At 34.1% G+C, this 13,075-nt stretch overlaps 1 protein-coding gene across 3 annotated transcripts in view; it reads right to left on the bottom strand.

The window, feature by feature from the left end:
* Nucleotides 1–13,075, bottom strand: part of CACNB2 (calcium voltage-gated channel auxiliary subunit beta 2) — a 383,626-nt gene that overhangs the window by 327,374 nt on the left and 43,177 nt on the right. The gene's annotated exons all lie outside the window — the stretch shown is intronic.

Genomic DNA, 13,075 nt, shown 5'->3' with positions numbered 1-13,075 from the left:
ACACATGCTTCTCTACAACACCTAATCTTAACTTTGAGTTCATCTCTCCTACACTTACACTGCCAATTTTCCACAAAGGTAAAAAGCGTGTCTCCATTTCCCTTCCAGGTTTCCAGATCCAGGCAGTTCTGACTACATTCTTCTTTTGGGGTGGTAAAAAAAAAAACAACCACCCAACTAGTGATTGTACCCTAATCAGTCCAGAATGCCAGAACAAATTAATTCCTTTTGACATTTCCAGGGCAACAGTAAAACTGCACAGTCCAGGTTGGACCCTTATATGGGCACAGATTACAATGCCACTCAACCTAGCGACCAGAACAAACAGCTGGAATTTTTTGATGAATGGAGTTCAGAGGCTAGGTTACTAGTTGAAAGTTATAGACTTGTCTTTATTCCTAAAGTCAGCAGAAACCCATTTTTTAAAACTATCACTTTTAAAAGACTATTATGAGTTGCTACGCAGTCTGTGTAAAATTCCAAATGACCTATTTTAACATTAGTCCACTGGAATTTACTTACTTGGATTTTTAAAAATTAAGCTTGTTTTTTATATGTATTACTTTAATTAACCTTAATAATTTCTCAAATAGGGCATAATATCTAGTTGGGTGGTTGTTTTTATTCTTGCCTAAAAATAACACTGATGTCACACCTGAAATTAAGCATACGTTTAACCCTATTATAAATTTGTCTTCCTCTACACTTCAGTAAACTCCAATTCCATCTAGGATCAATATAAACTATTCTGTTAAGTATTTAAAGTCCTTACTTTACCCATTGTGAGTCCCTTTCATACAATCTGCAAATCTGCCAACTTGATGTTCCTTAACACATATACCATTCCCTGCCCCAGGTCTTTGCATGGGATGTTCCCCATGCCTAGAATCCTCCTCAATTTTCTTTTCATGTTTCTTCCTTCTCAATTCTACCTCTTAGAATTCCCAGTTGCTTTGAAAGCTCATGAAAAATGACATCCTATGTAAGATCTTTTTTGATCTCCTCAGTTTAACAAGGATCTCTATATTGAAATTATCTTGCATGGTATTTATTTTGTACATGTGTATTTGCACAAGGTAGCATATTCCAAGAGTCCTGATTTATTGCCTCCCGCAATAGAATATAAACCCTTTAGTGGTTGAGTCAGCTTCATTTTTTTTTTTTTTTGCCTTTCTAGTTTGGATACTCAGGAGAATACCCTGCTACATAATAGTAATTTAATAACTGATTGAAGAGAGAAGATATGCCATGGTAAAACAAGACATAAGTGAGCTTGATTCTTTTTTGAGATCAGTGTGATATGATTACACTCCAAAAGAAATTTTCCTTCATTACTTCACATTTTCTTCACATGTCAGCCACATATTGTTTTATTCTATTCAAAGTGAGGACAAAGTCTCAGCAAATAAGTTGCTAGTTTGCATTGACAGAATTACTGTGTTGTTATTCAATCATTTCAATGGGATCTGACTCTTCATGACCCCATTTAGGGTTTTCTTGGTAAAGGTACTGGAAGGGTTTGCCATTTCCTTCTCCAGCTCATTTTACAAATGAGAAACCGAGGCAAACAGGATTAGATGACTTGCCCAGATTTACACAGCTACTAAGTATCTATGGCTGGATCTGAACTCATGAAGATCTTGATGCAAAGTCTGGTTCTCTATGGCTCCACCTAGCTGCCCTAGCTGTAAGTAATCTCATGATTCCTTTTAGAGCAGTGATACAAAGCATCACTGTCCTCTATTCTGTGCATTTTTATAGGGAACATATCTTCTTTATCTTCTCCACAGGAAAAGTCAAATGAGGCTACTAGGTTTCTAAGTGGCAGACTTATATGGTTTCACAGTGTTTCCTTATATAAATACATACTAATGTGCTAACGAGGAAGCCAAGAGACAGAACTATAAATAGCTATATACCCAACTTGTAGAGGAAATGGACTTTGTAGTCACGCCAACTCATACACAAGCAAGATGATGGAGTTTTCAGAGCTCAGTTTTATTTTTACCCTCCTCTCTACCTAAAGGAAATAACCTCATTAGGAAGAGTACCTCTGTCCATAAAGAATTAGGATTTCACATTAAAAACAACACTAAAACTTCATTCAATTAGAATAATGGAGAAGAACTCTAGTATGAATTAGTGATAATTAAGAGTAATAATGCATGGCTGTGAGAGTTGGACATCAAGGAAAGTTGAGGACCACAGAATCAGCATTTTTGAATTTTGATACTGGAGAGCATTTTTGAGAGTCCGATGGACAGCAATGAGACCAAATAAGTATTTAAAGAAATTAAACTATTTACTGGAAGTACAAATAAGCTGGTTTAAATACTTTGACCATATAATAAGAAGACAGTATTCATTTTAAAAGATCTTGATGCTAAGAAAGATTGAGATAGACAATGCCATGGAATCAATGAATAAGAGCTTGAAAAGATTTCAGGAGATAGTGGAGGATAAAAGGATTTAGTATTTTATAGTCATGAAGAGCCTGACACTACCGAACAACAACGATGGGTTATGGAACGCATATAATTTTTAAATTGTCATTTCTTTCAAATATAAATTGAAAATGAATGTTTATTAATAAATAAGTTATACAAAAGGTCAAGAATTTCAAGGGAATTAATGAAAAAAATCAAATGAAGGTGCCTTAGCTGTACCAGATCTAAAATTATATTACAGAGCAGCAGTTATCAAAACCATTTGGTATTGGCTAAGGAATAGATTAGTTGATCAGTGGAATAGGTTACGTTCAAAGGACAAAACAGTCAATAATTATAGCAATCTAGTGTTTGACAAACCCAAAGACCTCAGCTTTTGGGATAAGAACTTACTGTTTGACAAAAATTGCTGGGAAAATTGGAAACTAGTATGGTAGAAACTAGGCATCGACCCACAGTTAACACCATACATCAAGATAAGGTCAAAATGGGTTCATGACCTAAAGATAAAGAATGAGATTATAAATAAATTAGAGGAACACAGGATAGTTTACCTCTCAGACCTGTGGAAGAGAAAGGAATTATGACCAAAGAACAACTAGAGATCATTACTGATTACAAAATAGAAAATTTTGATTATATCAAACTGAAATTTTTTTGTACAAACAAAACTAATGCAGACAAGATTAGAAGGGAAGCAATAAACTGGGAAAATATTTTTACAGTCAAAGGCTCTGATAAAGGACTCATTTCACAAATATATAGAGAAATTACTCTAATTTATAAGAAATTAAGCCATTCCCCAATTGATAAATGGTCAAAGGATAGGAACAGACAATTCGCAGATGAAGAAATCGAAACTATTTCTAGCCATATGAAAAGATACTCCAAGTCATTATTAATCAGAGATATACAAATTAAGACAACTCTGAGATACCACTACACACCTGTCAGACTGGCTAGAATGACAGGCAAAGAAAATGCGGAATGTTGGAGGGGATGTGGGAAAACAGGTGGAATTGTGAATACATCCAACCATTCTGGAGAGCAATTTGGAACTATGCTCAAAAAGTTATCAAACTGTGCATACCCTTTGATCCAGCAGTGTTACTTCTGAACTTATATCCCAAAAGGGGATCTGTATGTATATGAATGTTTGTGGCAGCCCTCTTTGTAGTAGCCAGAAACTGGAAACTGAGTAGATGCCCATCAATTGGGCATATATGAATTGCCCATCAATTGATAAATTGTGATATATGAATATTATGGAATATTATTGTTCGGTAAGAAATGATCAGCAGAATGATTTCAGAAAGGCCTGGAGAGACTTGATGCTGAGTGAAACGAGAAGGGCCAAGAGATCATTATATACTTCAACAACAATACTATATGATGATCAATTCTGATGGACCTGGCCATCCTTAGCAATGAGATGAACCAAATCAGTTCCAATGGAGCAGTAATGAATTGAACCAGCTATACCCAGCGAAAGAACTATGGGAGATGACTAAGAACCATTACATTGAATTCCCAATCCCTATATTTTTGCCTGCCTGCATTTTGGATTTCCTTCACAGGCTAATTGTACAATATTTCAGAGTCCGATTCTTTTTGTACAGCAAAATAACAGTTTGGTCATGTATACTTATTGTGTATCTAATTTATACTTTAATATATTTAACATTTACTGGTCATCCTGCCAACTAGGGGAAGGGGTGGGGGGAAGGAAGGGAAAAATTGGAACAAAAGGTTTGGCAATTGTCAATGCTGTAAAATTGCCCATACATATAACTTGTAAATAAAAAGCTATTAAAAAATAAATAAATAAATAAGTTATGGCATGTTGATGAATTTTTTATTGCTACATGATATTCAATACTCAACTGGATCTATGATATTTGCAGACAAATTGAAAGAATCATTGAGGCTTTGATTTGAAATGGTAATAATTTAAGATGCTTCCTATCCAAATAAAAAATATTCTGAAAATGCAAAGGCAAAAAATAAAATCAACAAAAGCTCATGTGTGTAACATCAATGTTTTCAAATGAAATTGTTTGGCTACAAGTCATAGAACACTATAGTCTCTGAAAAAAATAAAATTAAATTAAGGACCTCCCAAAGCAAGTAGGTGGGTGTGAACTGGCCGAGAATCTTTTCAACTGAGGAGTTATTAGTGATAGTGAAGTGATATGAAGCGTATCATAAAAATGTATAATCCAAAAAGAGGATGATGGATTAGGTTACATGGCATGAACAAAATAAACCAATAGACTATTAGTATGATCCACTATTATCCTCCAGATAGCAAAAGGTTACAAGGAAGATGGGATAACACCTTGATGAGCTCAGAAGATGACATGGATAAGGGTCGTCTAGGATAGTCTGATCTATATTTGTGAAGCAAGTGGCCACATGTATGAGAGGATGCATCTCGGAGTGTTTAAGTATGAAAATAACAAAATAATCAAAAATCAGAGTTCAAAAAAACCTCAAAGGTCTTTTGGTCTAAATTATGACTAAATACAAGTCCTCATTGACAAACCAGACAAGTGGTCACCCAGCCATTACTGATATTTTGAAATTATTTTAACCTAGGACTAAATTTCGCACTACAATGACCAAGTGTTCCATGGGGGAAAAGCTAGGACAGCAGGGAAATAGTCATAGGAATCGAGGTAATTGCTACTATGCTTCTATGGTTTTCCATTTCCCACTGGGGCTTTTGGACTATCTTATAAATGGTTGTTTAATAACCAGTTACAATTCACTGGCTAGCTAAGACTATTACATCATTACTAATGCATCTCAGGATCAGAGGATTAAAAGTAACCTTAGAGATTATGTAGAGTAACTCCCTCTTTTTTCAGAGGAGGGAACGAAGATTTAGATAGAAGTCAAAAAATGATTAGCTTAAGATTGTATAACTCATAAGTCATAGGAACATAAACTTAGAATGAGAAGCAGCCTGAAAAGTCATATAAACAAGGTCATCCCCTTTATTTTATGGGATTTGTCATGCGGGTTTATGTGATTTGTCCAAAAGCACACAGGTGACAAGGAGAATGAGGACTCAAACTCGGGTTCCAGATTTCAAACCTTAGCAGGAAAATTCAGTGCTCTTTCTAGTTGATCATGGTTTTCTTCTCTGTGCCACCCTGCCTGGCTTACTTTATTTGTTCCAACTCTATCACATTATCACACAATTAACACATTTCTCATATTCTGTGATATCATTTTCTACCATATAGCAAAACAAAAACCATATGGTTGCTATTTTGTTTTGTACAGTAACTAGGTCATTTTTTTTTTTTTTTTTTTTTGTTGCTGAAAACTTCCTGATTAGGGAATAAGGAATATGAAGCCTTCTAAGCCTTGTAAAGGCTTAGAAAAATCACGTTTTTTTCCAGGTGAACGCCTCAACTGGAACACCTACCTGCTGGGAGCTTGTCTCTTTCCATATATAGACTCAGGTCTTCTGTATAATATCCCAGCCAACTACCATCCTTTACTTGGGAATTATTTCCACCATCCCTGTAGGGATTTGGCAAGCTGAAATGCCTCAAATCATCTTGGGGGTCCATTACCAAGTATATCAGGCACAGTTCCAGTGCATCTCAAAAATCTACTAACCTCAAATAGATCCTCTAAAGGTGTTCCTTGTACCAATTCCCATTGCTATGGCAACACTGCAGTATACCCATGCTAACTTCAAAAAACTCGATGCAGTCTAGGCAGCAGTCCCGATTCATGTTATACAAAAAAGCAGATCCAGAAAGGGTTCTCAGTCTTCATACTCCCATAAGCTTGCACCCTTTCCCAAACCACTCCCACACTCTTGTCTTAACCCAAAGATTGACATCATTTGTGAAAGGAAAAAGGAGCAAGAAGAAAAATTACAGAAATACATAATATTATCTTATGACCATTTCCAGAAGATGAGAGTCATAGTGGATAGCAAATTGACCTTGGAATCTAGAAGACAAGTACATATCCTGCCTCTGACATTTCTTTGTTATATCATCATGGGTAAAAACTTTAACTTTTCAGATCCTTCAGGTAACTCACCAAGGTAGATGGTATGGGTTGTCCATTTGAAACAGGTGAAGGGAATTTCTAAATAAGAATTTCTGCTGGGGGTGGGTGGGAGGATATTTTTCACTATAGGTGTGGTTGAAAAAATATTCCCCTTTCCACAGTCCAGGAGCAAATATATAAAGCAACCACCCACAAGGAACTCATTTCTGAGTTCAGAGTTCCTTCATATAAGATCTGAAGAACTCAAACTATTGACAAATGACAGTTTATACTTATGGAACTTCAAAACTTTCAAAGTCCTCTCATTATTTTATTAGGGTTTAATGACAAACACATGGGATAAGCAGAGTGGGGAGGATTATATTCAATTTACACATAAGCAAAGTGAGGTTTAGAGAATTTTAATGATTCATACAATCTCAATCAATATGTAGCAGAGTTAAAACTAAATCCTTTTGATTCTACTTTACAGATCTTCTCACTACCCCCTCCTGTCTTGTTCTTCAACTCTAACTCCATTTATCTAATTATCTCTGCTTGATTCTTCAAATACTTTTAGAAATGACTTTATTACATTATTATGGAAGATTAAAATTTAAGATAGACTAACAGCAAACATTTTTGAACTCTTTACCCAGTAGGTTGTTTCAGAGTATATTCCCTGTTTTTAATAGACTTAAAATATAATTAGGGAGACAATATATCCCAGGTGTCCTAAAAGTTTTAGTAAAATTTTAAGGTTTTAAAGATTAAAAAACTATTTAAAAATGCTATTTACAACTTAACAATTGCACTTGGACTTCTGGGAAATAACTGAATATTACATGCTATCCAATTCAGTTAAAATAAGATGTCTTCAACATTTAAAGTTAGCTTTTATTACTTTTAAACCTGAATTTCCCCCTTTTGCTAGTTTTTAAAAAAAATTCTTGCATTAGAACATAAACTCCTCATTAGGAGTGATAGTTTAATTCATCGTATGTGTAAACCCAGGGTCTAACAGTTCTGGCACACAGTAGATGCTTAATGAATCCTTGTTGATTTATTAATATTTGCTGTTTTCCCATATTAGGGGGAACATGGGGGTAAACAACAGAGATGACTTCAGATTAAAGAAGGTTTGAATTCAAATTTTACATTTGTCATACTGAATGCCCCAGGGAAAGTCTTTAACATTTATAAATTGCAAAGAAAGTGCAAATCTACATTGTTGAAAGAAGTTTCTCACTCACAGGGAGTTCTACATACTTTCTCTCTATTCTTCCCGTTTCTCACCTTTTCCTCCTCCCCTTTTCCCATAAGATTAATAGCAAAATCCTGCAAAAGATCAGGAGTTAGGACGTAAATTAAATTTATATCATGGTATTAAAAAAAGAAGAAAATCAGCTTTTTCCATCTAAGAGGGGAGGACTAAGGGAGACCAACACAAGACACTAAGGTGAAAGAATAAATATATTCAAGAACTGGGAGTTTCTGATGGAAAAAAGTAGGAAAATTTAGGTGCAAAATACAAGTATTCCATTGCAATAAGGGCTTTTAAAAGGGGGTGTATAGGGAGACCCAAAGAATTATCTATACTATTACTTACTTTGGTTGATAAATAGGTAATATCCAATTAATTAAATTCTTAGGACAAAGAGCAGGAGACATATGTTGAGACAAACTCATATTCCTCAACTTTAGTGAATATGACCAATTAGTGAAGGAAAATGATTGCCACCTTAAGGCAAAATGTTCCTAAATTAAGTGAAGATATTAAGAATTAAGGTAATAAAGAGAAGAGAGGGTGACTATCAGAGTGTCCCCTATTATCAAGGATAACAGCAAAGGAAGGTCTCAAATAATTAACCAGAACTTTTACAATAATGACATGAATAAAATTTTACATGCTTCAAACTTATCCTATGAATCTAGCACAAAAATTTTTGGGAAGTGTTCTAAATCTGTGATTTCAATGCACGTAAATAAATCCTTTTTGGAGATCCCTTCTGCCATTGCCAATAAGAGATTCTTATGGAACTCCGAGATTTGGAGAGGTTGTCAGGGCATTAAAAAGTTAAGCCATTTGCCTAGGATTATGTGTTGTGATGTTTAAAAAGTTGGAGAGACATCATTTCTGGATAATTAATCACTTCATTAGTAATGCTAGCATATTATTAATAAAGAAATGGTCTTTTGGCCGTCTATCTTCAACCAAAGAGAAATTATGGAATCCACTGAATGTTTATACACCCTTGGAAAAGTGGGTGTTCTTGAGGGTGGAGATCATCTCTGCTTGGTTAACAATGAGAGAATGAATATCATAATGAGAGGTGGACCTATTCTAACTGAGGGTTTGGGAATGTGAATTTGATCAAGTCACTTGCTTCCAAATCATCCTCAGCCTTGGGCAATCTAAAAGAATTTATCCCCAACCAAACTTGAGTAGAACCCAATGGCCAGGACACATCTACTTAAGATGGGTTAGGTGGGGTAAATTTTTGGCAGAGGTCAGTAATGTTTTCCAAAGTTTGAGTTTCAAACAAGGAAATAGGAAAAAAAGCCTGCATCTCCCCAGTAAACTGGTTATTAATGATCATTTATCTCAGTGTAAAGGTTAATACTCAACCATGGCACAATGAGAAGAATGCTGAAATTAAAAGATTTGTTCAAATTCTCATTCTGGCACTTAAATTTCTTAACTTAATGATGCCTTAGTTTGTTCATCTGTAAAATAGAGGTGCACATAGAACTTGATGACTTCAAATATTCTTTCTTGCTCTAACATCTATGACCCCAAAGTCAATCAAGATACCATATTGCTTTTCATATGCCTGATAAATATTATCCAGTAATTTTAATTGGATTTAATTATCTTTGTATAACATGACTTTGCTTTGATGCAAAATAATAATAATAATTGGAAAGATATGTTATGTTGAATTCTGCCCAGTTTTAATCAAGGAATCAGCTATTTGCTGCTGGGCAGAGAGTGTGTTCATTTGAGCCTCGAGGTTCTAATGGTAAGAGCTTATAATATGCTTTCTTCTTACCATAATACTATAGTCATTAGGGTTTGAGAGGGAGGAGTAATGCTTTTCCATCTCAACAGCCAAAAGTTACTTCAGCAGCGCCACAATTTCCACATAAATTGTTCATCTGTGGACTAGTTTCTTCTCTTTTACTATGAAAAGTTGATTGATAGTGACCTATGGACTTTATGGCACTGAATGTTCCTATTAAAATATGTTGTTCTAAATGTTGACTTAATATATCTATGATTCTCACTTACTTTTCGTAAATATTATCTTTCTTTTTTACTCTCCACTTTGACTTCAATCCATTTGGGTTCACAGCTCACCAGAACATAAACAAATATGGATAAAATAATAAGTTATAAATATTAGGGCTTGGGGGATGCTTGTTCCATTTTCTGATACTTCTTAAGAGAAAAAATGCCCTTTGGTTAAAGGAAGTAACATCAACCGCATGCTAACAACACTAATAAAATTTATTTATAAGGGGAAAAAAATCATCAGTCATTATCATTTCATTTTGAAAATGAAACAAACATGAAATTCAACTCTGATTTTAAAAATTAGAAAATTTCTAACACTAAAAAGCACTCCAAAATTGAGTACTAAGAAATAAGAAAAATTTTTAGGATTATGGATCTTGTTTTTGGAACTTTAAAAATCCATAAACTCTAATCTAATCACTAACTAATCTATTGAACCTTATCAAGGATCCCTTATCAACAAATCAAGTAATCTTTTTTTTTTAATTCTTCATTTTCCTTGACATTTGTAGAATTGCCCCTATTGATTTCTACCTTTTATCCATCTGAAAAAATCTCCTTCCTTTATTTCTACAATGCTGCAATCTCCTACCTCTCTGGAAATATCTGTTTACTTTATCAATTGTCCTTCTTACATTCTAACTGAAGGAATTCCTTAAGCCACTGTCTCTAGTCCTCTTTTCTCTCTATACTCTCTTCCTTGGCAATACTGATTTTTTTTTTGGTAGTAGTTATTATTGGCTCTGAGAAGATAATTCTCAAGTCTATTATCTTGAGTCCTCAATTCTCTCCTGAGTTGCACCCTTGAACTTACATTGACTATTGGATATTTGCTGGTTGTTTAGCAATTCAAAGATATCAAACCCAAACTCACCTCACCATCCAAACTTTACCAAATTTTCATTTTCTCTCAGTGATATTCGTATCTCCTCAGTTATTAAACCTCAAAATAATCTTAAACTCCTTTCATTGACTTCACATCAAACATCTATTATCTATCAAATCTTCCTGACTTAATCTATAATACTCATGTTTAACTTATTCTAGAACCTCATTCCCATTTATCTGGACTATATTGCAATAAGCCTTATTGGATTCCATGGATTCTTTTTTCCTCATTCCCTCCTTACTCATTGGGCTTAGAATACCTTTCTAAGAGAGGTCTGATCATATAATTTCCTTTCTAAAACTCTTTGATATCTTTCCATTGCTCATGGAATAAAACCAAGTTTCTCAGCATGGGTTTCAGTTCTTTCCATATGCTTTTCACCTACTATCCCAGACTTACTAACCATTACTCTCATCCATATATTTTACCTTTTAGACAATCTGACAACTCCATATTTTCCAATTTTTTCTACTTGTATTTTTGCTCTTGCTCCACTTATAATTCCCTCCAAACACCTCTCATCATCAAAATCTGACTCTTCTTAAGTCTTCCTCCAGTCAAAAATAATTTCTCTCTGTGTTCTTTAGGATGTTAAGCTCCCATAAGGTACTTATTCTATTTTATGTAACAGATTTTTAATCCTGTTTTATATATTTTATGTAGCTACTTGTCATCTTTCCCCCTAAGTGGTAAACTATGAGTAGATAGACTATAAACTCCTTTAGGGTATTCATTATTTCATTTTTGTCTTATTCCCAGTACCTAATGTAATGGCGAGCATAAAGCAGGAACTCTCTTATATAAAATTAAATTCTTTATTTCTCTACAATGGCTAACAAGATATCTTTCATGTTGTAAATGCTTAACATGTGTTCTGAGTGAATAAAGACAACCTACCACTGAGATCAATTACAATGAAATAGATTCCCCATTCTCCAATTGAAACTGACCATGAAGGCCAGCTTTGAAACTCTTTTACCTTATTTGTTTATTAAGCCCATTATATTCTACTGGGTCTGTCAGAACACTTATGTGTTATATGCATTAAAAAAATACCCACTAATATTTTAAATGAACAAATCCAAAAGTAAAGATTTAATCTCTTAAACATTTCTGCAAGTGAATTATTTTATTTTACTATTATTACTTCTAAATAGGAAAAGTGAAGCACATAACCAATAAATCAAAAGTGTATATAAATTAGAAATGACATCAGAAAGCATATTTAACATAACATACTTATTGTTCTCTTTGACTAGTGGAATCAAACATTAAATTAACCCCTAAATCAAATGGAAAAGCTATCCCAAACTCCAATCTTCAAAAGCAGACTACATACTTTTCTCAGAACAATTGTATAATTGACAAAAGACATTCAGTTAAGGGGGTTTTTGTGATTGAAAAGCAGCAAAAACAGACTAGAGTCTGCTTCTAGACTTCCTCACATTTCCAACATTTCTTATTTTTGCTAATAAGACACTAATGTAATAAAGTCAAATACCAAGACGCTGTTCTACATTCCTCTGGCAAGCTTCCTCTGCTACTATTAGCTTCTTTCACCTTGGGATCTCTGGTTCAGTAATGTAATAGCTTAAATTTATATGGCATTTGATGTCATTCAAAATTGTTTTTTTCACAACAACCAGATGAAACCAGATGCATCACCCCTTTTGCACAAATGAGGAAGTTGAAGCTCAAGGAGAAGGTGACTTGCCCACCTAAGAAATGGTCCAGCCAAGATTCCAACCCATGTTTTTTGACCTCAGTTTTGGTTTTCCATTAAACCACATCATTGCTTTTCAAAGACATTTTAAATGCTTTAATGTGTTACAGTATAAAATTACTTTTAAAATACATATGACTTTTTTGGCTAAACATATATTTTAATTTTTAAAAATTACCAAAATACAATTAAGTCATACATTTTGCATTAAAAGACACAGTTAACAAAAGATAATATCATCTTTTCCAAATGAACATAAAGATTTTATACAATGTAAACATAACTTTCCCTCTTAATTTAATTTAAATTTTGCTATATGGGAAAAATCTAATTTCAAAAACAGTAAATGTAAAAAACAAACAAAAAAACTACTTGCTTTCCTAATTGCAGTAATGTATTGATTCTACCTCTAGTCCAGCCCCTTCCAGAAATAGAAGTAGTAACAACAGTGAGGTAGCTAGATGGGGCAGTGGATAGAGTACCAGCCCTGAAGTCAGGAGGACTTAAGTTCAAACATGACCTCAGACACTAAACATTTACTAGCTATGTGACCCTGAACAAGTCACTTAAAACTAATTGCTGTGAAAAAAAGAAAAAAAAGAAGTAAGAGCATTCTAATAATGTCTGGAACCTCAGGGACCAGAACCTCATGGTTATCTAAGTGCTTTTTAGCCAAATCCTACTAATAGTCTATCTACATT

This window comes from Antechinus flavipes, chromosome 5, assembly GCF_016432865.1.
Source record: "Antechinus flavipes isolate AdamAnt ecotype Samford, QLD, Australia chromosome 5, AdamAnt_v2, whole genome shotgun sequence".
NCBI classification, from domain to species: domain Eukaryota; kingdom Metazoa; phylum Chordata; class Mammalia; order Dasyuromorphia; family Dasyuridae; genus Antechinus; species Antechinus flavipes.
This window is presented reverse-complemented; position numbering and strand designations above follow the sequence as displayed.